The sequence below is a fragment of the Malus domestica genome, chromosome 07, assembly GCF_042453785.1.
Source record: "Malus domestica chromosome 07, GDT2T_hap1".
Classification (NCBI taxonomy): domain Eukaryota; kingdom Viridiplantae; phylum Streptophyta; class Magnoliopsida; order Rosales; family Rosaceae; genus Malus; species Malus domestica.
The window spans coordinates 16,595,970-16,623,505 of NC_091667.1; the positions used below are offsets into that span (position 1 = coordinate 16,595,970).

At 39.1% G+C, this 27,536-nt stretch overlaps 2 long non-coding RNA genes across 2 annotated transcripts; one reads left to right on the forward strand and one right to left on the reverse strand.

Moving 5' to 3' along the window:
- The first annotated feature begins 6,641 nt into the window (after nt 1–6,641).
- On the forward strand, nt 6,642–27,310 carry LOC103409228 (uncharacterized). The gene is made up of 4 exons (XR_003771210.2): nt 6,642–7,284; nt 7,962–8,721; nt 9,179–9,252; nt 27,254–27,310. It is a non-coding gene; the product is annotated as an uncharacterized lncRNA (long non-coding RNA).
- Nucleotides 13,952–14,632, reverse strand: LOC139197388 (uncharacterized). Its single transcript, XR_011582761.1, has 2 exons — nt 14,532–14,632; nt 13,952–14,356 (listed from the first exon to the last, which is right to left on the reverse strand). It is a non-coding gene; the product is annotated as an uncharacterized lncRNA (long non-coding RNA).
- Nucleotides 27,311–27,536: the final 226 nt, after the last annotated feature.

Genomic DNA, 27,536 nt, shown 5'->3' on the forward strand with positions numbered 1-27,536 from the left:
CTATGATTGCATGAAACTTATGCCAAGAATTTACTTAACACGATTGAGATCATCAACCTTTACTACTTGTGAATATAAGTCCATAACGATTAGGTGAAATTTCCTTATATCCTAGCATTCAATTTATGCATGATAATTAAGCGTGCACTCTCAACCAACACACACAAATCAATGTAATTCACATAGATAAGTAAATTGAATTCACAACTTATGAAACGCAATTAGAAGTAATCAAATCATAACACAAGCATAAACATGTATTTCGAATCCCCCCCAGCCAAGGGGGGTTTAGTTCCTCATACGCATAAAACAAAGAGAATTGAATTTAAACATTGAAATCAAAGGAAAAGAAACACCTAGAAATTCCAGCGACGCGAAATTGAATTGCATGAACTTCCGAGCTTCCTTCTTCTCCTCCTTGGTGCGGCAAAGGACTTTTAGGGACAGGTTGGGACTTTAGGTGTATGGATGCATGGTTATGGATGGATGTAGTAGTGTTTAGGGGATGGGGATGGTGCGGCAAGACTTAGAACTAGGGGGTATGGTGTTTGGTGGGTGCGGTAAGAGTAAGGAGAGGATTGGACGAATTTCTGGAATGAATTGTGAATTGTGGTGAGTGGTGATCTGATTTAGGGGTTAATATGAGTATATATAGGCACTTAAAACCCTAGGGTAATCAGATATGGACTTGGATAACCCAAATCCACAAGGAAATAGGTCTAAACAATCAGATTTTGCAAGGAAAAGTGATAAGGGTGCGGCAGCAATGGGATAAGGTGATAAGGTTTCTAGAATGCATTGCAAGGCAAGGAATTAGGGTATCTAGAAGCTAGGGTGCGCACCAATGTAGGGATTAAGGATAGGGCTTCTAGAAAGCCCCAAAACTGATAGGAATGGCATGAAACCCACGGCAAGGATGTAAACTTTCTAGAAACTTCTCATTTGTGTCCTACAACACTTAGGAGTCCTTCTAGCATTAGGAAAACATGTCCCAATCCTCTCTTGACTTGGAATTCTTCTCCTACTTCATCTTGGAAACCTTTCCTTCTTGGACTTGGAAATCTTCTTTTGTAGCTGCAACTTGATGCCATTTGGATTTAACTTTCCTACTTCGACTAGGAAACCTTGTTTGAGTAGGAAACATCGTCTTCAAATCTTCAATTTCGTCCATCCTCTTGGCTCCAAGCATATGATGTCCCTTCCAAGCTCTAATTTGCTCCAAAAGGCTCCAAAATGCATCCTTTTGCATTCTTTGCCCTTAGAACCTGAAAACACATAAAACTAGCTTAAAAGACTACTTTACTAAGGAAAAACACTATAAATGCACAAGAACAAGCTAAACTAAGGCGCATAAATATGCTCCTATCAGTGTAAATTCTAGTGTGGGTGCTTGAATCATCAAAATCAGCAAGTTAGTGGAAAACGTATGTAAAATTGGAGAAGATGACTTACTTGCTTTGTCCGACAACAACTCAATGACAAACACCACTTTTTTGAAAGTTTCAGGGATATTGGACTTGGCCAGATTGAATGTGATGGTTGTCTCAAGCACATCCTCTTTGATGCATTCTACATCTTCTCCAGCCACTACTTTCTCTTGAATCATTCTTCTTGGTGTACAAAGTCCTTTGAACATTTCAACACAATCAGGAACTTGATTTGTTGCACCAAGAATTGGAATATCATTTTGCACCTTTGGGAAGGCTTCCACGATGTCTTTTTCACTCTCTTCTTTCTTGGGAATAAAAAACCTACGAGGAAAAGGGACGTTCGGAGGAATAACATTAGAATGAAATGAAATTGGGACGTCCTTACTTGTGGTGGGTGGTTTAGAGGGCTTAAGGGGCTGCGGCAAGGGTTATTCTACCCTTTCCGTGTGTATGTCTTCTTCCTCCTCCTCAATCAGCAGCTCCTCATCCACTTCTAGGCTATGTTTGGATGTTTTTAGGTTAGCTTCAACCTCCATAGCACTTCTCAAAGTGATAGCATCATGGATTTCAAAATCTTCCTTCGAATTTTCAATAGTTGAGTTGGGGAGTTCACTCTGCTCTTGAATTTGTGCCATGAACTCCATAATCTGCCCAAGTTGCTTCTCCAATTCACTAGCCTTCTTGGCTTGATTTTGTATCTCTTTGTTTTGATTTTCTACTTTCTGGTTCAAAGAGGTAACTTATTAAACATATCATCATCCAAAGACGTACTTGAATTGAATTGGGCAGATTGTTGTGGTGACTGTGACGGTTGATATGGGCAGTGATAGAACTCCTCCGATGGTGGCAGATATTCTTCTTGTTGTGAGCCCTGCACCATAGAGTTTAATTCATTAAGAATTTGATTGTAATCTATTGATGAGTCTGAGTTTGATTGGGCATATTGTATATGAGGTTGTGGTGGCTGCATAGGTCCTGAATAGAACTCCTCATATGGCTGCCAATGATATGACATTAACTAGCACTCAAATTAACCCTCTTTTTATCAATTGTAGTAAGTATGTAAGTAGGGATCGTTCTAGGCCGGGGATTAGGAGGGATTGCTAAATCACTTGAAAACTGACTCAAAAAAGTAAAAACAAAGTTTAAAACACTCTCTAACTAATTTGACACTTGAAAACAAAGGGGGATTTGGTTTTTACGAAATTGAAAACAAAACATAAACTTGTAAATCAAAACAGATTTTAAAACGAATTTGGTGAAAGTGAATGGATAGAAAGCTAGCTAAGGGGTTCATCTCCACACATGTTATACTTGCATTCAAAACGATTTCCAATTGCTTTTCAATAACCCATGAATTCTCAACGCCCCAAGTTAATTAGGTCCGCTTAAATTAACCTTCAGATTTTCCTAACGTTATTGAATTGGATGATTGCATACGACAACCCAAAGCATTCCCCACAAGTCCCCTACATGATTGCATAATAGAGATACAAGCAAGAATCATTAAGTTCTATGAAAACCATAAGCATTGACGAAGCACTTGTTACTATGATTGCATGAAACTTATGCCAAGAATTTACTTAACGCGATTGAGATCATCAACCTTTACTACTTATGAATATAAGTCCATAACGATTAGGTGAAATTTCCTTATATCCTAGCATCAAATTCATGCATGCAAATTAAGTGTCGACCCTCAACCAACATACACAAATCAGTTTTAATTCTTGTAGATAAGTAGATTGAATTCACAACTTATGAAACGCAATTAGAAGTAATCAAATCATATAGCAAGCATAAACATGGTTTCGAATCCCCCCTAGCCAAGGAGGGTTTAGTTCCTCATACTCGCAAAGCAAAGATACATAAATTTAGAAATTAAAACCCAAAGAAAGAAAACACCTAGAAGGCTCCAACTTGGCAGCAAGATCATCAATGATTTCCCTTTCCTCCTTGCTGCGGCAGAGAAGTTTAGAACAGGTTTTGGGTGGTATTTAGGGTGTAGAATGGATGGGGAATGGTAGGGAAAGGTTTAGGGTTGATGGGGGTACGGCTAGGGATGATTTTTGGGCAGAATTTTGGGATTTTGGTGATGGGAAGGTGCGGCAGAATGCAAGGGCAGATTTCTGGCGTGAATGATTGTGTATGAGAGGTGGTCCTCTGATCTAGGGGTTATAATGAGTATATATAGGCATCCAAAACCCTAGGGTAATCAGATTAGGGTTTCTAGAAGCCCAAATCCACCAGAAATTAGGTTAAAACAATCAGATTTTTAGTGGGAATAAGGCCTAAGGTGCGGCTAGGGTTAGGGTTTAGAGATGGGCCTTCTAGAATGCCTTGCAAGGCAAGGAAATCAGATATTCTAGAGGCCTAGGTGCGGCTAGGGTTAGGGTCCACAAGGAATTAGGGTTTAGGTCATCTAAAGCCCAAAGCCAAGAATAGAAACTCTCGAAAATGGAAACCTCCAAGAATAGAAACTTCCAACTTTAGAAACTTTGGTTTCCAAATCTGAATTCTTTGTTCTTCACTTTCATTTCTTCATTTCTTAAGCTCCTTTGACCTTCAAACTTGTCCATTCCTTGTGCTCCATTAGCATACACTCCATTCTAGCTCAATTTTGCTCTAAAATGCTCCATTTTGCACTTCTTTGCATACTTCGTCTCTAAACCTGAAATTGCACGAAAATGACTTTAAACACTAAAATAACTAAAGAAAAACAACATAAATGCTTAAGAACAAGCCAACTAAGTCGCATAAATATGCTCCTATCAGCCAATATCCTTCATGTTGAACTTGTTGAGCTTCCCACCACATAGAGTTTGAATGATCACTCCAATCTCTTTGTGGGCATTGATTGGCTTGTATCCTTGCCTATAAGACGCACCAAATGTAGGGACACTTTGCATTATGGTCCTTTCGGCATACTGTGACAATTGAGAAGTAAGATTTGCCAATTGAGTTTGAATGCTAGCAAAATCCATGTCTTACTTCTCTAGTACCTAAAATCAAAGAAAGAAAACTAAATCAAATATCAAAAGTAAAACAAAAGACATGAAAAAGAAACAACGGGGGATTAGCAAAGTTGCTAATCCCCGGCAACGGCGCCAAAAATTTGATGCGAAATATATAAGCACACAAATTAAACCCTCTTTTTATCAAATGTAGTAAAGTATGTAAGTAGGGATCGTTCTAGGCCGAGGATTAGGAGGGATTGCTAAATCACTTGGAAACTGACTTGAAAACGTAAAAACAAAGTTTAAAACACTAAACTAGACTCAAAGAATGCAAAACTATACTTTAAAATACTAAGATAAACAAAAAGATTCAAAACAGCAACCAAAGACTCAAAACTGCCTTAAAAACACTTTATGGGCAGTTTTGAACACCTAACACTAAATTGGACGAAATTGGGTTATGACTTGACTCAAGACACTTAAAAGCACAAACTAAAGTGATTACTAACTAATCTAACACTTTGAAATAAATGGGAGATTGGTTCTTGATGAATTTGAAAACAAAACAAACTTTGTAAAACAAAACAGATTGTAAATGAATTTGAATGAAACTTATGGATGGAAGGCTAGCTAGGAGGTTCTTCTCCACACATGTCACCCTTGCATACAAAACGATTTCCAGTTGCTTTTCGATAAACTATGAATACTCAACGCCCCAAATTAACCGTGAATTGCACTAATTAACCCTCAGTTTTTCCACAAGTTATTAGGTTGGATGATTGCATACGACAACCCAAAACATTCCCTACAAGTTCCCTACATGAATTGCATAATAGAGATACAAGCAAGAATCATTAATTTCTATGAAAAACATAAGCATTGACGAGGCACTCGTTACTATGATTTGCATGAAACTTATGCCAAGAATTTACTTAACGTGATTGTGACTAGCAACCTTCACTACTTGTGAATATAAGTTCATAACGATTAGGTGAAACTCCCTTATATTCTAGCGTCAAATTCATGCATGAAAATTAAGCGTGCACTCTCAACCAACATACACAAATCAGTTTTTATACGATCGGATAAGTAAATTGAATTCACAACTTATGAATCACAACTGGATGTAATCAAATCATATTGCAAGCATGAACATAGTTTCGAATCACCCCCTAACTAAGAGGGGTTTAGTTCCTCATACTTACAAAGCAAAGATGCATAAATTTAGACATTAAAAACAAAGATAGAAAACACCTAGAAACGCTCCAACACTCCCAAGGCTTGGGCATAGGCACGGCACAAGATGTTCCTTCTCTTTCCTTCCTTGCAAGCAGCGGCACTAGAGGTTTTGGACGGTTTTGGGTGATTTTTATGGTGTAGAATGGATGGGGAATGGTATGGAAAGGTTTAGGATTGATGGGTGGTGTGGCTAGGGGTGGTTTTTGGCTGAATTTGGAGAGAATGGAGGTGGGAATTTTGGGCCAAACAAGGATCAAAATCTGTTGTCTTGATGAATATGGGAGGTGGTATTTATAGGCTTGAGAGAGGACCACTCCATTTCCTTTGCATGTTCATCTTGTGTGGGTGTGAGTTGTCATGTTTCCCCTTTACATTTACACACACATGCTTCATCATTTCAACCACCAAACACACACATTTTCTGCCATGTTTTCCTTTACATTTACACACACATGCTTCATCATTTCAACCACCAAACACCCACAATTCCTACCCATGTGTGTGTATTTCCTTTGCCCATGTGTGTGTGTTTTTCCTTTGCATTTGCAGACACATGTTCTTCATTATTTCAGCCAACAATCCACCCATTTTCTGCCCATGTGTGTGTGTTTCCTTTGCCCATGTGTTGCCTTTCTCTTTTTATTAGCCAAATCTGCTTAGCCCTTTTCTGATCTTTCAGTGTTACAATGCCCATAACCTCTTCTAGAAAAATGAGATTAACAATCCGTAAATTGCTCCAGAAAATAGACATCCGTAGCTTTCCACGCATGTAAGGCTCATTCTCCCATTCATTCTGAGCTGTTTGTAACATGCTTCCAAAGTCAGATAATCTGCACAGGCAGTTTTGACGAATTTGTTGCTTAATAATTCACTTGTGCTACTTTTCTTTTCTTTGCTTGATAAATCACACAAAACACAAAAACATAGTAAATAACTCAAAAATATAAGGAACTAACTAATAAAAGACAAGTGAATTTTATGTAAAATATATATAAATATGAGCTTATCAACCACTTACAAAATGATGGACTCAATGAATAAAAAAAAACCTGGTCCACTTCCCACTGTCCTAACCCGTCTCCCCTTACCATTTTCTGCCGTCTATTAGGTCCTGTAGCAGAATTAAATTTTTGTTTTGAAGTCTATGCCATTTCGGATAATTTGGGATTGATTTTGAGCAAGTTATTAAGATTAGGAATCACACTTTTTCATGGTAATTTAGATGAAAAAAAAATGCTGAATTTGGGGGCATGGGGGAGTGGGAATGCAGAGATAAAATTATGGGTTGAGTAGTGATGCTGAATATGGGGTTATGGGAGAGTGGGAATTAAAGAGATAGAGTGAGGGAGGAATGGGGTTGGTTGGGAATTTCAGAGAGAGTGAAGGAGGGATGAGGTTGGTTTTGAAAGATTTGCTCCACCTAAGATTGTTCCTGTAAGATTTCGACAGTGTTCTCTCTAAAATTTGTACCCTTTTCTGGCGTTTGTAGGGTTTAGGTTTCATCAGATGGCGTTTGTAATGTTTCTGAATCGTCGACTTTTTTATTCTTTGTAGGTGAAATTGAAGGTCAATAGATCTCTTAAATTGATGAGGGGGCTACAATTCGTACAAGGGAAATGCATTGAGTACAAGAAGTATATGCATGAAAATATCAAAATGCATGTCTTTTTATCGTATTGATCTTAAATTTAGTCCTCAAAATGATGTGTAGTAGACCTCAAATTCATATCTTGAAATATTCATGTCTAAAGTTCTGTACATCTTCTGTTTTGGGTTTTTTTTCATATTTTAGACCAAATAAAAAAATTATTATGAAGTCTGGATGGTCATGTAGAATTTTGGTAATATTGAGAGTTGATGAAGTAGGTGATGCAGGAGGGGGGACGGAAAAGGTGAAGGTACTGATGGAGAAGGTTATGATATTGGTGAATTTAAGCCTGAAGGCGCTATCGAATGTTTTCAAAAAGTCTGAAGGCACTATTATTTTGCTAATTTGCACCACTAATATATAATAATTTTCATCAGAAGCAATATGTCGAACTACTGCTGCTTCGTCAGAATTAGCAGTTAAAACAATCGAGTTTATTTAATTATGATTTTCCTTATTAATTTGACCATGAAAATTGTCAATTATTTTCTAAATATTGGATGCTTTAATTCCTAAGTTGAGCAGTTTGTGTTACCCCTGTTAGTCATTTTCATGGTCATTATTTAATTGTGGACATTACACTAAATGTGTTCAGTCGGTTTCATAATTTCTGATAAGTTCATTCCTATTGAGCGCATCAACTTATTATATATATATGTTTATGATATATGTGACTGCTTGAATCAGGATTTATCGAATGAAGGCAGCAACAAGGGAATTTGAGCCTTGGCCTGTAGAGATACAATTTTGCAAGGAACCTAGGTACCTTTCTAAACTTATTGGATGTAAAGATTTGAATGATCAAATTTGTGATTAATGTAATGGGATTTTATTAAATTTTTCATGATTTTATAGAATTTTGGGTTTAAATTTGTGGGTTTTTTTTCATTTAAATTGTGGGTTTTGGAGCATTCTTAGTCAAATTTATTGATTCTTTTGATGTGAATTTATGTGAGATTATTCAACTGCAATGTCAAATAGGTGGGCAAGTTCATATGGTTTCCAATGTTGTTATATACTCTCCTGTCAGCTCTGAATGTTGAATTACTTAACTATTAATGTCAGATTAATCAAAGTTGGGCATCAGTTCATATGTTTTTCAATGTTTTATAAAAACGACGCAATTTTCACTTGGTATTGAGTATGTGGTTTTTTAAGTAGAATAGTGGGAGATTCATTTGTAAAAAATCCTCAATGATCATTTGAATATAATTCTGAATACTACACTACCGTTCGGCTTAAAGCGCTCTAATACATGCATAATCTTGAATGAATATGTAAAGACTACTTGAGAAACTAACAGTATACAAAATCTGAATGATTTTATTTGTTTCTTTCTTTTTCTGGGTTTGTCTACTATGGTTATTATGAGTTTCTGGTTTTCTTCATCTTTCAGGCAATTGCTTCTTTAGGGACTTATGACATAGCATTAGAGATGGGAAAGAAGGTGATATATATTTTCATTCTCCGTTCAATTTTGATGGTGGTCCTTATCTTAGTTGTGTTTATTTTCTATGTTGTATATATCCATGTACATATGCGTATGTGTGTGTGTAGATCGATCATCTAACAAAAAACATGCTAAACTATATAGAAAATGAAAATTATACGTATTAATATGTAAAGGTATTGCCTTTTTTATTATTTTGTAGTACACTACTTTTATTGTGCTAGGCACCATTCTCTATCACTCAGAAATAATTTGCACACTACAATTTAGAACATTTTATGTGTAAATTTCCAAAATCATGGGACTATTGATGGTTGCTCTCTAAGCTGCCAAATTAGGTGTAAAAAAATCTGAACTGTGAATTTGTTTCTTGGTGTACTTGATGACATTACTAGGTGTAGGTTCATAGTGTATTGAAGTTGGATGATTTCTTAACTGCAGTCTTGAAGTGCAGGAAGCATTGCGGTGTACCATATGCAGATGATTAGGGAGGGTGCAATACCAAGTGAAGAAATACACCTTGAGAATGTAGACTTTCCTTCATTTAGATTTTCGACTTCTATGTGGGTCTTGGTTTTAAGAACAAAAGTTACTTTTATTTTGAAATTGGAATTTGAGTTGGTGTCTCTGTCTATGTGTTCTGTGAATTTGTTTTGAGAACAAAAGTTACATTAGTTTTGAAATGGCATGCTTGATTCATTCAAAAGTAGGGAAAACATGGAATTTTTAGTTGGTTTATATAATCTTTTTTACAGTCTTAAAATGGCATACTTGATTCATTCAAAAGTAGGAAAAATTGGGATTTTTGCAGTGAATTTGTCCTGTTTTGGTTCAATGGTTTGGGCAATATGGAGAGCAATTTGGGAATTTGTCACCAAAACATTGATGGATAACATGTGTTTGTACCATACTTGACCAATCCCGAAACTACCGAGCACCGGCCAACGCTATACTGTCAAGGACCCAGAAGAGTTCCCCTCCGACCAGGAGGCCAATCACTACTCGACACGTGTCAAGATTAGAAGCCAATCAGAGCTCAACACGTGTCAACATCAAGAACCAATCATAACATGACACATGTCAATGTGACAAAGCTACAAGTTTTTCTATAAATAGGGGTCATTCCCCCACAATATTGCCTAATGCCATTTTGTGTTAAATCATTCACAAGAACTCACTAAATTGAGAGCTTGATCCTTTGTACTTGTGTAAGCCCTTCACTACTAATAAGAACTCCTCTACTCCGTGGACGTAGCCAATCTGGGTGAACCACGTACATCCTGTGTTTGCTTCTCTGTCTCTATTCATTTACGTACTTATCCTCACTAGTGACTGAAGCAACCAAGCAACCAAGCGAAGGTCACAAAACCTGACACTTTCTGTTGTACCAAAGTCTTCGCTGATTTTGTGCATCAACATTTGGCGCCGTCTGTGGGAAACGACACTTATTCCTACTCTCTTCAGCTGTGTCAAGCTGGTTTCTATCATTCGTACACTTTCTTTTGATCAGGCATCCCTCTCCAGCATGGGAAGCGAAGGAAGCCACAGCATACAGAATGACACCCCCCTTGCACATAGTGCGAAACAACGAAAGAAGGAAGGAAAACGAGTTCTTCTTCAAGCTAAAGTCGATGAGTTGGAAGCTCAGAACAACAAGATAGCAATGAGGAATGAGGTCCTCCAGGAGCAATATGAGAAGCTCTTCGAGACACTCCACGAAGCTAGGCAAGCTCAGACACGCGAGCTTGTTGCCCCCGTGGAAGTCAACCATCAACTGGGTGCCCTCCAACATGGAGGGTCACATGCATTCGACATAGATATCCCTGATAGGGAACAGATTACCCCTCGACTTGATAATCAACATGAGGCTTCTCTTAACCCAGTTGCTTCGACCCGAACCATGAGAAGTGGAGGGAGACACCTCTTTGCTGAATGGGCAGAAGGATCGAAAGCCGTCTTTCGCGATTGTCGGGATTTCCTGAAGCAACGTCGAGAGAATTCCATCCATATAAGCTCAAAGATTAATGACCCAAGGATTTCTGAGAGACTCGGTCCCCTGCCACGGCCCAAGCCGGCCACCAATTTGGGGAAGGGGCAACAAGTCCCAGAGAGACATGAGGGTACAGGGGACTCAGAGGTGTTCCGACAGACATACCCTAGAAGCCAGTACAGCGAGTCCAGGGAAAAATCACATGCCCTTGATCAAACCTTCCTAATTCCAAGAGGAGATGGAGATTTACGAAAGAAAGCTCCAGTGACACATAACTTCGCTCAGGACCCCCTTGTCCTACAACTTCTTGAGGAAGTAAACAAGTTGAAGGCTGAATGTCAGGCTGAAATACCTGACTGGAACCAACCCAGGCCTGGCCCTCTTACAAGGAGGATCCTCAACACCCCCCTTCAAGCAAAGACAAAGCAAAAGCTTGGCTTGCAACTTTATACTGGAAAAGAGGACCCGATTGAGCACCTTAACCTCTTTGAATCCACCATGGCATACCGGATGCACACCGACGAAGAGCGATGTCTTCTCTTCCCCTCCACCCTCTCTAGTGGAGCTCTAAATTGGTATTGTCGTCTCACACCTGAGACGGTAGACTCATTTGAGGAATTGAGGAAACTATTTGTTTCCCAACACATTTTCCAAACCGATCGCTTGCACTCTGCAGATGACTTGTACACTATCCGCCAGAAGCCAGACGAGTCATTACGTATGTATGTTGGCCGCTTCAGCCATGAATACTCCCGGTGTGCCGAGGCAGACGACAAGACTGCCCTCAAAGCCTTCACGGCAGGCCTACGTGATTGTTTCTTTAAATACATGATCAATGCCAATACTTGGAAGACTTACTCTGAGGTGATGGCGCAGGCTTATAACCATGCCTCCGCCGAGGCAAAGACATATCAGGAGAAACCCCCTACAACCATCCTTTATCAACAAGTGGGAGGTGGAAGCCAGACTCACCTAAATGAGAAGACCTCGACTTTCCAAACAGTAGTGGCACCTCCCCATGCCTTGCATAATGCTTCACCGAATCAACAGACATATCAATTTCAAGGCAAGAGGAAGGATTTCCATCCTCACCACTCTCCTTTCAGTAAAAAGAGTAAGGGACACTATCCCGATAACCAAGGGTATCGCCACAATAGCGCTCACCCCCAGGCAGTCAATGTAGTGGGTCAAACCCGCGTCAAGGGTATCGCCACAATAGCGAGGTTTTAGCCTGCCATACTTAAGGTGTCTTACGCCTGCCGAGGCGGAAATCGTCCTTCGGGAAATACATGAGGGAGTCTGTGGAGATCATGCTGGATCTCGGTCCCTAGCACACAAGACTTTTCGCCAAGGATATTACTGGCCAACACTCCACCAGGATGCCATCAAAGTATCCCGCTCATGTGACAAATGTCAACGATATGCAACTATTCCTCATTCCCCTCCAGAGCCTCTTACTCCTATGATCAGCCCTTGGCCCTTCGCCCAGTGGGGACTTGATTTGATCGGCCCAATGTCGGCAGGGAAGGGCAAAGTCTGTTACGCAGTCGTTGCAGTGGACTACTTCACAAAGTGGGCCGAAGTAGAACCCTTGGCAACCATTACTGAGGCAAAGATAGAAGACTTCGTGTGGAAGAACATCCTTTGTAGATTCGGCATTCCCAATGCGATAGTCACTGACAATGGGCGACAGTTTGACAACAAGAAGTTCAGGTTGTTCTGCTCTAAGTTCAACATCAACTTATGCTTTGCCTCTCCAGCTCATCCCCAGTCTAATGGACAAGTTGAGGCCATCAACAAAATAATCAAGCGCACTTTGAAAACCAGCTTGGACAAAGCTAAAGGCTGTTGGCCAGAATTTGTACCCCAAGTTCTTTGGTCATATCGCACTTCATATCGGACTTCAACAGGAGAAACTCCATTCTCACTTGCCTTTGGCACAGAGGCGGTTGTCCCTGTTGAGCTCGAGCAAGCAACATTCCGAGTCCAGAACTACATTCAAAGTGAAAATGACAAACAACTCACCCTCAACTTGGATTTAGTCGAGGAACACAGAAACCAAGCTCACTTGAGGAATGTCGCCTACAAGCAGCGCATCTCCAACTATTATGACTCTAGGGTCAAGCCTCATTCTTTCAAAATAGGAGACTGGGTCTTAAAGAAAAGATTACTCTGCGACAGAGTCCCGAGTGAAGGCACACTTAGTCCAAACTGGGATGGACCGTATGAAGTCATTGGCATCAGTCGCCCTGGCTCTTACACACTTAGAAGCTCTGATGGTAAGACCCTTGGCCATCCATGGAACGCTGATCACTTGAAGTACTACTACAAATAGACTCACGATGTACAAGTGTTGAGCTATAGCCGTTCGGCATCCTATGTAATGAAGGCCATTTGGCAATGAATTCAATAAAGAGGTAATTTAGCCAACTTAGCCCTCACTCTTTTACATTCATAGCAAGCGATGCCAGAACCCTTCTCAATCAGAAAGCAATCCGTCTTCCACAGTCACTACAAAACAAGCAAATGAAGACCGTGTCAAGCGCCAAAAAAAAAAAAAAAAAAAAAAAAAAAAAAACAGCTTCATCCAAAAAGCTTCACCCGAAAAGCTTCACCTCCAAAGCTTCACCCACAAAGCTTCACCTAAAAAGCTTCACCCAAAAAGCTTCACCCGAAAAGCTTCACCTCCAAAGCTTCACCTCCAAAGCTTCACCCACAAAGCTTCACCTAAAAAGCTTCACCCACAAAGCTTCACCTAAAAAGCTTCACCCAACAAGCTTCACCCGAAAAGCTTCACCTCCAAAGCTTCACCCACAAAGCTTCACCTAAAAAGCTTCACCCACAAAGCTTCACCCAAAAAAAAAACTTCACCCGGAAAGCTTCACTTAAAAAAGCTTCACCTACAAAGCTTCACCTAAAAAATCTTCACCTAGAAAGCTCCCTCTACATACTTTCACCATCAAAGCTTCACCATCAAAGCTTCACCTAGAAAGCTTCATCTACAAAGCTTCACCATCAAAGCTTCACCTAGAAAGCTTCATCTACAAAGCTTCATCTACAAAGCTTCACCATCAAAGCTTCACCTAGAAAGCTTCAACACCAAAGCTTCACCTACAAAGCTTCAACACAAAACCTTGCTCCAAATAAACAAATTTTGTTCACAAAACCCAAGATGCCCTTGAACTTGTACAAAAACACTTGGGTAAACATAAACATTTTTTGTTTTACACCCACAAGGGCCCAAAATTTTCCTTCTTATTTATTCACTTATATATGTTCCCAAACATATTATAATAGATCCAACAACAAGCCAAAGTCCCAAGTTTCATAATGGACAAAAGTACAAGCAATTCATCAATAATGAAGGTGCTACAAAAATTGGAATCTGCCCCAAAATAGAAATCCAACCCAAGAGACTTTTTCTCTCTCTCCCTCTTCCGCCTCCTTTCATCTATCAAATTTCTGCAACCTCTGCTCTTCTCCAATGGAGCTGAATTTTGGACACCCTATAGTTCTTGAGCATATGAACAACTTTCAAGAAGGAACCATTTCTGTTTGAGCGACGGAAATTAAAGTGTTGAAGCTCCAAACATGATAGTCGGCTTCTTGCAGATTTCGAAGCTGTTGTGATGTTTCGAAGATCTGGAAATATTTAACCGTTAGTTCATCCTGAATTTTTGATATGTTATGAAAGCGTCGATGAGGAACAACTTCAATGAAGAAAGCATACCGATCTGAACAAGAGAAAATGGAGTTTCGAAGCTCACAACAAATCTGACGGGTTGACAGAAAAATAATAACCAGTCATTCATCATACCTGGATTTCTGGAGTTATACTGCTCCGAGGGATCTCAAATTTGGATATGTTGTAGTTCACGAGCTGAGGAACAACTTCAATGAAGAAAGAATACCGATCTGAACAAGAGAAAATGGAGTTTCGAAGCTCACAACAAATCTGACGGGTTGACAGAAAAATAATAACCAGTCATTCATCATACCTGGATTTCTGGAGTCATACTGCTCCGAGGGATCTCAAATTTGGATATGTTGTAGTTCACAAGCTAAGGAACAACTTCAATGAAGAAAGCATGCTGATCTGAGCAAGAAAAAATAGAGTTTCAAAGCTCACAACAAATCTGACGGGTTGACAGACAAATGATAAACAGTCACTCATCATACCTGGATTTCTGGAGTTATACTGCTCCGAGGCATCTCAAATTTGGATATGTTGGAGTTCACAAGTTAGGGAACAACTTCGATGAAGAAAGTATGTTGATCTGAACAAGAGAAAATGGAGTTTCGAAGCTCACAACAAGTCTGACGGATTAACAGAACATTGATGAACAGTTACTCATCATACTTGAATTTCTGAAGTTGTACTACTCCGATGGATCTCAAATTTGGATATGTTGTAGTTCACAAGATAAGGAAAAACTTTCATGAAGACGACTTTGCAATCTGAGCTATAGAGAAAGGTGTTATCTTGCATCCACTCAGGCTGATTAGTGGAAACGAAAAGCAATTCCACCAAAGAAAAGATGAAAAAGAGAGAAAAGCTACTAATTGCACTTGATCTTGTCTAGTCAATAGCATGCAGCATCAAACACACAAAAGTTGGAAATATTTTTAGATAAAGCATATACGAATGTGTGACATCGAAACAAGAATTCGTTACTTTGACAAATTAGTAACACGCGAGACACCTCATTCGGCAACTCTCTTCGCCTGAAGACTTGGGGGACTCCCAACATATGCTACTGCACCTTGATACTCGGCAGTCTCACAACCACTCAGTGACTTGGATTTTTCAAGTCTCCAACCGAGAAGTTTTCCTCACTCGGGAAATTAAGGGAACACTACCTCAAACTACATGCTTCACTCACAAAGCTTCAACAATACAGGTTTCAACAAAAGCAAAAATTCAAAGAACTTTATGAAGAAGGCTTTGGTGTATTTAACACAATATGTTGAAATGAAGCAAAGCTTATTTATTAATATTTTCGATAAGCCACAAATATGTACATATACATGAGTCAAAATAAACAAACAAAAGGGAGCCTTCACAAAGGTTGCTTAGGGGAAGTCTCAGCAGTCGGTAGAGCCCCAGAAAGAGAAAGCACCGGAGGGTGGTTATCCGGAGCCTCAGTACTTGACAAAACCCCAGAAGGAGGAGGCATTGGAGGTTCATCATTTGAAGCTTCATTACCAGGTACAACCCTAGAGGACGAAGGCAATAAATGCCTTTGGAACAAACCCACAAACCGCTGATGATCAAGTAAAACCTTACCATCAGATTCCTTCATCTGGTCAAGCTTCCTCTTCATGTTTGTAGCATAGTCATGGGCGAGCCGGTGCAACTGCTTATTCTCATGCTTGAGCCCTCTAATCTCCTGTTTGAGACTCATCACTTCAGCAGCCAATGATTCAACTTGGCGGGTTCTAGCAAATAGGCGTTGGGCCATATTAGACACAGAACCTGCACACTGAACACTAAGAGCCAGAGAGTCCTTAACAGCCAACTCATCAGACCGTTTGGAAAGTAGTCTATTATCTTTGGGAGTGAGAAGGTTCCTGGCCACCACTGCAGCGGTCATATCATTCTTCATCACAGAATCCCCAACGGTAAGAGGACCAGTAGGGGATATGAAGGATGGGCGCCATATGTTGTCTGGAGAAGGCGTGGCTGTCTCTTCTCCAAGGTTCAAGTCAAAACGACGGTCGGAGGGTCCAGACATTTTCAAATGTGTTGAAGAAGGAAGAGGTCAGACAAATCAAGATCTTAGAAGTGCAAGAAATGAGCTTCTACTGGTAGAGATTCAAGTGTGCTGTGGAACTTAATGCCAGCCTCTATAAAAATCTGCACTCGACGGAGCTTCAGAAATCGAAGAGGCGTTTGCTTTCTCAAAAGCTGGGCTGCTCAGAGACCACGAGGGCCGATCTCAGAAATCGAAGAGGCGTTTGCTTTCTCAAAAGCTGGGCTGCTCAGAGACCACGAGGGTCGATCTCAGAAATCGAAGAGGCGTTTGCTTTCTCAAAAGCTGGGCTGCTCAGAGACCACGAGGGCCGATCTCAGAAATCGAAAAAGCACCTGCTTTTTCAGCCTCGTCAGCACTTGTCACATGCACACTCAGCTTTGCGGAAATTACGGGCAATCTGTCGAAGATTTCTGGTGAAGTAGAAAGCACGTGAATCTTACTGTTCAATCACCGCTCTCCATATGCACCATCAACTCCTCGGGTACCACATATAACTTTGTCAAAGATCTCTGACAAAGTTTAGGCACGAGAATTTCGAAGTTCCAGCTACCCTACTATTACCCATAAGGGTAAAGGAACAGCACCACTGCTTGACAACTGGAAAGTCCCTATGTGTGTCGACCTCCGGGTTTTGCTGCAAGACAGGTTGGCAAGAACGTCCAACCTTTACTCACATTCGAGAAAAGACTCCCAACATAATTACTTTCTAAAAAACCGGAGTAGCACCGCTTTCCGAATCTCGAGAGTCAGATCCTCGACGGGATTGCTTGTTCGAAAACCGAAGAGGCACAACTCTCAGAACTTCGAGAGCTAGATTTCCTTAGATAAAGCTTGTCTGTAATCTTCACACGTAACATCAGCTTTCCAGATACCACATACCACTTTTTCAAAGTGCTCTGACAAAATTAAAACACGTGAAGCTGGCAGCTCCCACTACATTGCTGTGACCAAGAAGGGTAAAGGAATAGCATTACTACTTGTTATTGGGAAATCCCTATATACATTGACCTCCCTCCTCAACGGACAGGCAAACCTGCAAAAATGCTCAACCCTTTCTCGCATTCGAAAAGGCACCCTCAACATAACCTCTCGAAATACTCAGCTTTATTTCCCCCCGATAATACCTCAGCAAATAAGCCACACCAAGAACAAGAGTATCTCATATCATCAGGGTCGAAAGCAAGAGTATCCCATATCATGCTTTCTCCCTATCTTTGTCTTTGTCCTTGTCCACACCTGCAGGACAAGGAGAAAGAGAGCAGTCAGTCGGAACCTGAAATCAAACCTCCAATTTGGAACTGACTGCCTGGAGCCTTTGCCTGGTTGCTTACTTAGCATTGCTCTCGAGTACTCATCCTCAACTGCTGTCAAGGTCACGAATTCCACCGGCAAATACCTCATGACAGTTGATCAGATATTGGCTCTTTACACTGAAGCTGCCAAGCGTGGATGAGTCACTATGAAGGAATGTTCTGAAGGACCATTTAAATGCAAAGGTTGCACACCACTTCTGCCATGCAAAAGATTGAAGCAGAAGGTTCAACGGTGAGCTGAAACAGATCACTACAGCACGACACCTTTCCATACCACATTCATTATTCCGTCAACAGCAAAAGTATCCCATATCATCAAGGTCGAACGTACTCTAGATTTGATGGACTTGTTTTGACCCTCAAATTTTTGAGTCGGCCTTATACTCTGAAGGGCACCAGAAAACCCTCCAGCACAGTTCAAGAATAAGCCTGTGGAAAGTTACTTCTTCAAAAGCAAAAGTATCTCATATCATCTCTTATCCATTTGCTTCTCCTTATCTTGGCAGTTGAATGAGAGACAAGGAGAATGAGAACAATCAACCGGAAGCCGAAGTCAAACCTCTGATCCTGGGTTGCTTACTTGGAAGTTTGACTGCTTACCTTGTCTGTCACCTCTTTCGGCAGATCTCCTAGCTCGGCGACTTGGGGGACTCCTACTATAGGGTTTGTATCACACTTGACTAAGCCCGAAACTACAACTAAGCTTCAAGTGAAATTGATACATTACCTTGTGCGTCAACATCAGCTAAATACACCATTCCCGGATGGAGGAAAAGTACTTCCAGAGAAGGGCAGATGAAGATCAGACCACACTTCGGTACTTAGAAGTTTCGTGATTACTCAAGGGATTGGATCTTGCAAGTCCCCAACCGAGGAGTTTCCCTCACTCGGGAACTTAGGGGAGCACTGTTTGTACCATACTTGACCAATCCCGAAACTACCGAGCACCGGCCAACGCTATACTGTCAAGGACCCAGAAGAGTTCCCCTCCGACCAGGAGGCCAATCACTACTCGACACGTGTCAAGATTAGAAGCCAATCAGAGCGCAGCACGTGTCAACATCAAGAACCAATCATAACATGACACATGTCAATGTGACTGATGCGTAAAATTACTTAACACACAAATTAAACCCTCTTTTTGACAATTGTAGTATAGATGTAAGTAGGGTATCGTTCTAGGCCGGGGATTAGGAGGGATTGCTAATCTATTCTAAATTAATTTAAAAATATTAAATAAGACTCAAGGACACAAAATTAGGCTAAAAACTCTAATAACTCGAAACACACTTAAAATGACTCAAAACAATGAAAATAATTAAATTAAACACTAGGAACTGAAATGGACGGAAATTAAATTAAAAGACTAACAATAAAGCAAACTAACTAAATAATATAATTTAATAATGGATGGGTGTTTGGTTTTGATGAAAAGTAAATTAAACTTAATTAAATTACAGAATTGATAAAAACATAAAATTAAGGTAAAATGATAAATGACGGACTAGCTAGAGGGTTCTTCTCCACACATGACACATATGCAACCTAAATTGATTTTCAGTTGTTCTTTCAATAAATTGTGAATCTCAATACTCCAGATTAACCGTGAACAGCACTTTTTTAATCTTCAAGTTTTCCTTAAGTTATTGAATTGGACGGAAAAACGCATACAACAATTCAAAACATTCTTCAAAAGTCCCCTACGTGAAAAGCACAATAGCGATACAATCAAAGATCATTAAACTTTGTGAAAACTATAAGCATTGACGAGGCATTCGTAACTATGAAAAGCATGATACTCTTGCCAAGAATTTACTTAACGTGATTGTGACTAGCAACCTTTACTACTTGTGAAAATAAGTTCATAACGATTAGGTGAAATTCACTTATATTCTAGCATCAAATTCATGCATGTAAATTAAGCGTGCACTCTCAACCAACATACACAAATCAGTTTTTATACGAACGGATAAGTAAATTGAAAACACAACTTATGAAATCACAACCGAAGGTAATCAATTCATATTACAAATATATTCATGGTTTCGAATTAACCTCTAACCAACATAAATTTAATTACACATTATTAAAACAAAAATAAAATAGAAGTTTGGAAAGATTAAACCGAAAAAGAAGAGAGTGATTCAGTGCCAGTCTGCCCCTCGTTTTCTGCTGCACCGCTCTGCCTATATCACGCTGCCAAGGGCCTGCTGCGCAAGGGCTTCTCTCTCTAGCTGCAAAGGCAGCTTTGCTTCTCTGTTTTCTCCCCGAGGCTCACTGCCCTCTGGGCTGCCAAGACAGCCCACTGCTGTCCTCTCTCTTCCCGTTCTCCACGTCTGCGAGCTGCCAAAGGGCAGCTCCCCCTCTACTCACTTCTCCCGCTACTTCCTTTCTTTTTTATATTTTTTTCTTTCTTTTTTTCTGGCAGCCTCGCTGCCTTCCCTTTCTTCTCACGTCCTTCCCCAATTATCCTTTATTCTATTATTCTTTTCGTTTCTGGTCCCTGCCTTTGCGTCTTGGATTCCTTCTTTTCCAGCTGCAAAGCAGCTTCCTGTTGTTTTCAGAAGTGAAGAATATGGGAGTCAACGAGGTAAAAAAAATATAAATCATGATGCTCTCTTGCTCCCTCTTTGACCGACTCTCCCCATTTCTTTTGTTTATGCCGTGACATAATTCTACCAATAATCCATGACAGAATGAGAACGACTAAAGCAATTTTCGACGAATTTATTATTTAAAACTCATTTGTGCTATTTTTATTTTCTTTGCATAACAAATCCTATAAACACAAAAATAACGTAAATAGCTCAAAAATATAAGGAACTAACTAAGAAAAGACGAGTGAATTCGAAGTAAAAATATATATAAATATGATCCGATCAAATACCCCCACACTTAACTTTTGCTAGTCCTCAAGCAAAACAAAGAAAACAAGAACAAGAAGTAACAAGAAAAAAAAAACATTAGCTTCCCTCTATGTGACCCTCATAGAATTTCATTTAAGAAAACAAATTATCAAGAACCATAGCTAGCACCAAACAAGTTAATCCAAGTTCAAATTCCTAATTCAAATATTAGCAGTAATCTTTAAATCATCCTTGAAGTGTAGTGTGTGAGATAGTCATGCTAATGCAATTTCAAGTTTTTATTTTTAAAATCATCATATGCAAACTAGCGACATTCTCACGGGATATACACTCAATCACACATGTGTTTAGTTTAAATGTGTTTCGCTCAAAGAATCAAATGTGAAATTTCTACCATAAGCTTGCATAAAGATCACTTCTCCACAGTCATAATTGCAAAACTTAAATCAAGAGGACTTTTATTGGATGTAATGAGGCTTAGGGATAGGGTTATTGAAACGAAAGAATAGGAAAACACAAGTTCCAAGCTACATTGCAAGCAATTCTTTTGTTTAGATTTATAAGAATTCAAGCTCTCCAACGATTCTTCTGATACCTCCAATCACACCCTTAAACTGAAACTTTAAAAACTTTTTATTTCATTTTTATACAATCTTTCTTTTTTTTTTTTTTTTTTTTTTTTTTTTAATACAAACATGAAATACCCCCACACTTATTCTTTTGCCAAACACCTTCAAAGTACTTCACAAACGTTTCTCATAAGACAATCTCGCATTGCTCGTTTGGAAAGGGTAAGGAAAAATATTTCAGGTATAAGGGTAGACATATCTGGTGATAAGAAATAAAAGGCTCAACAAAGACGGCTCAAATTGGCAATCTAATGATATCATTTTTCTTTGGGAAACATGGTTATTTGGGCCATAGTGGTAAACCTAATGCCTCTATCATTTCCAAGTTCATGCAATCAATGACAAACATTTCGAAAGATCGTTACGCAAGTTCTAGAGATGTATCTCACATAAGTTCATCACACATGAAAGAATAGGAGTGTATGAAAAATGCACACAGTTTCAATCAGCTCAAAAACTCACATAGGATGTATATGGTCACTAAATTCACATATGAAGCTTTAAGTCATACTTTAGTTTCACATTAACAAGGCTATGTGCATTTGGTTTTTCAAAGATGATCAAACATGTACAAAACTAACAAGAGAATTAGGAATTTCACAAAACACATGTTAACTAAGTTCTTGATGATCATGGTTCAAATTTGATCCAATTATATCATTGGGTCGGGAAGCTAACAAAAAATCTAATTCAAAACAATAAGGGAAACAAGACAATATTTTTGAATTTTTTTAAATTTTCCGATTTTTTTTTTTTTTTTTTTTTTTTTTTTAAGAAAACAAAAACTAACAACACAGAAACAAAATGAAATTCTAGAGATTTCTACCCCCACACTTAAACTTGACATTGTCCCCAATGTCAGAAAACACTATAATGCAAATAAAAAAATAAAAAATAAAATAAATAATAAGAAACAAAATAAAACAAGTGGACTGAAAACTTCCCTAATTTGCAGTAAAATCAAGCGATGACCCCCAAGCTAAAATTCTGCAATCAACTTCAAGGGTGGAAAGAACCAAAAGTTCCTGCAAAGAAAAGAAATAATTCAGTTAAGTAACGCAAGAAAATTAATTAAAAAAAAAATTGCAAACGAAAAATTGAAAATTACGATAAAAGATAATGAATAAAACTAATAAGTAATCATTGGTCGTGCTTGTTGACTTTCCACAGCTTTCCTCTTGAACAGGGTGACACTTAGCTTTTCACTTGCAAGTGATGATTTTATGCTATTGTACTGCAAGGCTTTGCTCTTTGGGAATGTTGCAGTTCCTTATTTGTTCTCCAAGCAGATGTGGCAGCTTCTCTTGTTCTTCATCTCAGACTCCTTCCGCTGGGATGATTGCGCAAGCTGCATTCTTCTCTGCTTGTTTCTTCTGCACAACGGGCAGGCACGAGGGAGAGGTGTTGGTCTGTTTCTTTCTTCAATCTTTCCAAGTGCCCACCTCTTGCTCTCTTTCTCCTTGTCCTTAGTTGAGGATGAATCAGCACGTTGTCTCCACATGCTTCGAGGTATCATCTTCACTTCCCTTATACGTGAGAGACGAAGCGGAAACATAAGATGATGAGTACTCGAGAGCAGGTGCTGCTGGAGAAAGGACAGGGAGAAAGCATGATATGAGATACTCTTGCTTTCAACCTTCATGATATGAAATACTTTTGCTTTGAATGGGTTGTTCGCAAGAGTATCCCAAGGAATGAGGAACACAGAGTAACTTAGGAGGATTCTTTGGGAATGCATTTTCAGAGATGAAGAAGTGCTGAGAGAGAAGTGCTGAGAGAGTGTGCCTTTGCTGTGGAAAGCGAAGGTAGAAACTTATAGGACTTCTCTTCACAACCGGAACTGTTATCTCACTCATTGTCGGCAGCCGGTAGATGGATGAATAGTACAAATTACGCGCTTTCTGACAAAGCTGCCCGTAATTTCCGCAAAGCAGATTCCTCATTGATATCTGGAATCGGCGCTTCGAGCTCTGAGCATCGTCGATTGTAGAGGTAGCATGTGACACGTGCGGATAAATCTGGAAAAGAAGATTTGCCCGTGGGTTGAAGCCCAGCTTTTGAGAAAGCTAGCGTGTCTTTGACTGTTGAATTTCCCTCTTCGATTTCTGCATTGGTGCTTCGACAAACTGCCCGAGAATTTCGCAAAGCAATTTGCGTGTGACAAGTGACGACACGTCTGGACAAATTGATCTTTTGAAATCCGGGGTTCGGCTCGTGGTTTCTGAGCAAGCCCAGCCTTTAAGAAATGAAACGCCTCTTTTCAGAAAAGAATCCGGCTTTTGAGAAAGGAGTCCCGACTCTTCGATTTGCGAGAGGACGCCTCTCTGAGGAGCGCCTATTTGATTTCTTCTTTTTTATAGAGGCGTTAATCGTGTTCCACAACACACTTGAGCTCCCTCTTGTAAACACTCCCTTCTTGCACTCCCAAAATCTTAATCAGTCCGACTCTCTTCTTTCTTCACCACCTCTGAAAAATGTCTGGCCCTTCCGATCGTCGTTTTGACTTGAACATTGGTGAAGAGGCAGCTCCGCCTTCACCAGACAATATATGGCGCCCATCCTTCATATCCCCTACCGGTCCTCTTACCGTGGGGGATTCGGTGATGAAAAATGACATGACTGCTGCGGTGGTGGCCCGGAATCTTGTCACCCCCAGAGATAACAGACTGCTCGCTAGGCGGTCTGATGAATTGGCGGTTAAGGAGTCTCTGGCACTTAGCGTGCAGTGCGCCGGTTCTGTATCCAACATGGCCCAACGCCTATTTGCTCGAACCCGTCACGTTGAATCGTTGGTGGCTGAAATACAGAGTCTCAAAGAGGAGATTAGAGGACTCAAGCATGAAAATAAACAATTGCACAAGCTTGCACACAACTATGCCACAACCATGAAGAGAAAGATTGACCAGATGCAGGACACCGATGGTCAAATTTTACTTGATCATCGGAGGTTTGTGGGTTTGTTCCAACCGCATCTGCCTTCGTCTTCTGGAGCGGCACCGCGTAGTGAAGCTCCAACTGATCAACCTCTGCCGCCTCCTCCTTCTGTGGCCCCGCCGACTGCTGAAGCCCCGCCTACTACTGAAGCACCACCCGACCAATGAATACTATTAGTTTACATCATTGTAAAATATTTGTACTTTTTTTTTTTTTTTTTTTTTTTTTATGTATTTTTTTTTTTTTTTTTTTTTTTTTTATGTAATATTTTTTTTTTTTCATTAATTTTAAATTTTATCTTCTTTTTTTTTTTTTTTTTTTTTTTTTTAATATAAGTAAATTAATGTAAAGAGACTTTGGTTAACCTTCCCCCACACTTAAACTAAATAACACAAACTCACAGAAATCAACCAAATAACACAACTAACTAAACAAAACAAAATGAAAGCAGTAAAGATAAGGGTGGAAGAATGCAAAGCTGATTGGGTTAGTGATTCCAAAGTCTCCCTTCGTTGAATGCTTGGGTTGCCTCCCAAGAAGCGCTTGTTTTAACGTCTTTAGCCGGACGCATCTTTCCTTTAAATTTCCCTCGGCTCCATTTGAACCTAAAATCAAAGAAAGAAAAATAAATCAAATATCAAAAGTAAAATACACAAACACCAATATAAACATAAACAAAAACAAAAATAAAAGGATTAGCAAAGTTGCTAATCCCCGGCAACGGCGCCAAAATTTGATGCGTAAAATTACTTAACACACAAATTAAACCCTCTTTTTGACAATTGTAGTATAGATGTAAGTAGGGTATCGTTCTAGGCCGGGGATTAGGAGGGATTGCTAATCTATTCTAAATTAATTTAAAAATATTAAATAAGACTCAAGGACACAAAATTAGGCTAAAAACTCTAATAACTCGAAACACACTTAAAATGACTCAAAACAATGAAAATAATTAAATTAAACACTAGGAACTGAAATGGACGGAAATTAAATTAAAAGACTAACAATAAAGCAAACTAACTAAATAATATAATTTAATAATGGATGGGTGTTTGGTTTTGATGAAAAGTAAATTAAACTTAATTAAATTACAGAATTGATAAAAACATAAAATTAAGGTAAAATGATAAATGACGGACTAGCTAGAGGGTTCTTCTCCACACATGACACATATGCAACCTAAATTGATTTTCAGTTGTTCTTTCAATAAATTGTGAATCTCAATACTCCAGATTAACCGTGAACAGCACTTTTTTAATCTTCAAGTTTTCCTTAAGTTATTGAATTGGACGGAAAAACGCATACAACAATTCAAAACATTCTTCAAAAGTCCCCTACGTGAAAAGCACAATAGCGATACAATCAAAGATCATTAAACTTTGTGAAAACTATAAGCATTGACGAGGCATTCGTAACTATGAAAAGCATGATACTCTTGCCAAGAATTTACTTAACGTGATTGTGACTAGCAACCTTTACTACTTGTGAAAATAAGTTCATAACGATTAGGTGAAATTCACTTATATTCTAGCATCAAATTCATGCATGTAAATTAAGCGTGCACTCTCAACCAACATACACAAATCAGTTTTTATACGAACGGATAAGTAAATTGAAAACACAACTTATGAAATCACAACCGAAGGTAATCAATTCATATTACAAATATATTCATGGTTTCGAATTAACCTCTAACCAACATAAATTTAATTACACATTATTAAAACAAAAATAAAATAGAAGTTTGGAAAGATTAAACCGAAAAAGAAGAGAGTGATTCAGTGCCAGTCTGCCCCTCGTTTTCTGCTGCACCGCTCTGCCTATATCACGCTGCCAAGGGCCTGCTGCGCAAGGGCTTCTCTCTCTAGCTGCAAAGGCAGCTTTGCTTCTCTGTTTTCTCCCCGAGGCTCACTGCCCTCTGGGCTGCCAAGACAGCCCACTGCTGTCCTCTCTCTTCCCGTTCTCCACGTCTGCGAGCTGCCAAAGGGCAGCTCCCCCTCTACTCACTTCTCCCGCTACTTCCTTTCTTTTTTATATTTTTTTCTTTCTTTTTTTCTGGCAGCCTCGCTGCCTTCCCTTTCTTCTCACGTCCTTCCCCAATTATCCTTTATTCTATTATTCTTTTCGTTTCTGGTCCCTGCCTTTGCGTCTTGGATTCCTTCCTTTCCAGCTGCAAAGCAGCTTCCTGTTGTTTTCAGAAGTGAAGAATATGGGAGTCAACGAGGTAAAAAAAATATAAATCATGATGCTCTCTTGCTCCCTCTTTGACCGACTCTCCCCATTTCTTTTGTTTATGCCGTGACATAATTCTACCAATAATCCATGACAGAATGAGAACGACTAAAGCAATTTTCGACGAATTTATTATTTAAAACTCATTTGTGCTATTTTTATTTTCTTTGCATAACAAATCCTATAAACACAAAAATAACGTAAATAGCTCAAAAATATAAGGAACTAACTAAGAAAAGACGAGTGAATTCGAAGTAAAAATATATATAAATATGATCCGATCAGTGACAAAGCTACAAGTTTTTCTATAAATAGGGGTCATTCCCCCACAATATTGCCTAATGCCATTTTGTGTTAAATCATTCACAAGAACTCACTAAATTGAGAGCTTGATCCTTTGTACTTGTGTAAGCCCTTCACTACTAATAAGAACTCCTCTACTCCGTGGACGTAGCCAATCTGGGTGAACCACGTACATCCTGTGTTTGCTTCTCTGTCTCTATTCATTTACGTACTTATCCTCACTAGTGACTGAAGCAACCAAGCAACCAAGCGAAGGTCACAAAACCTGACACTTTATGTTGTACCAAAGTCTTCGCTGATTTTGTGCATCAACAACATGTATATTATTATTATTGTTTTTTACATAAATGTTGAATGTCTAATGCATTATCATTTTGGTTTTTAACATGCCATTGTTTCTCTATATCCAAAATGAGTCTGAATCTTTTCAAATAAATGTTACTTTCTGATTTTAGAAACTGTAATTCACTTTTTATTGATCTTTTCCTATATATTTGATTTATAGAGCTCTTGGGTTGTCAATTGTGATTGGAAATTCTACTCCTCACATGGATCATAGGAAAAAAACACTATTTTCTTTTCTTATTACTTTTTCCTTCAAATGTGTTTTATTCTGATTGTCTCTTTATATATTGTAAATTTCCAGCACTTATGCAAACTTCAAAGCATATAGGAAAGCAAATGTTTTTTATTTTAGGTACAAAGAGCCAAATATGTTATCTATGTCTTTAATGAAATGGTTTAGTGTTATTGCTTTTAATTGTTTAGTTTTAACTGATGTTTGGATG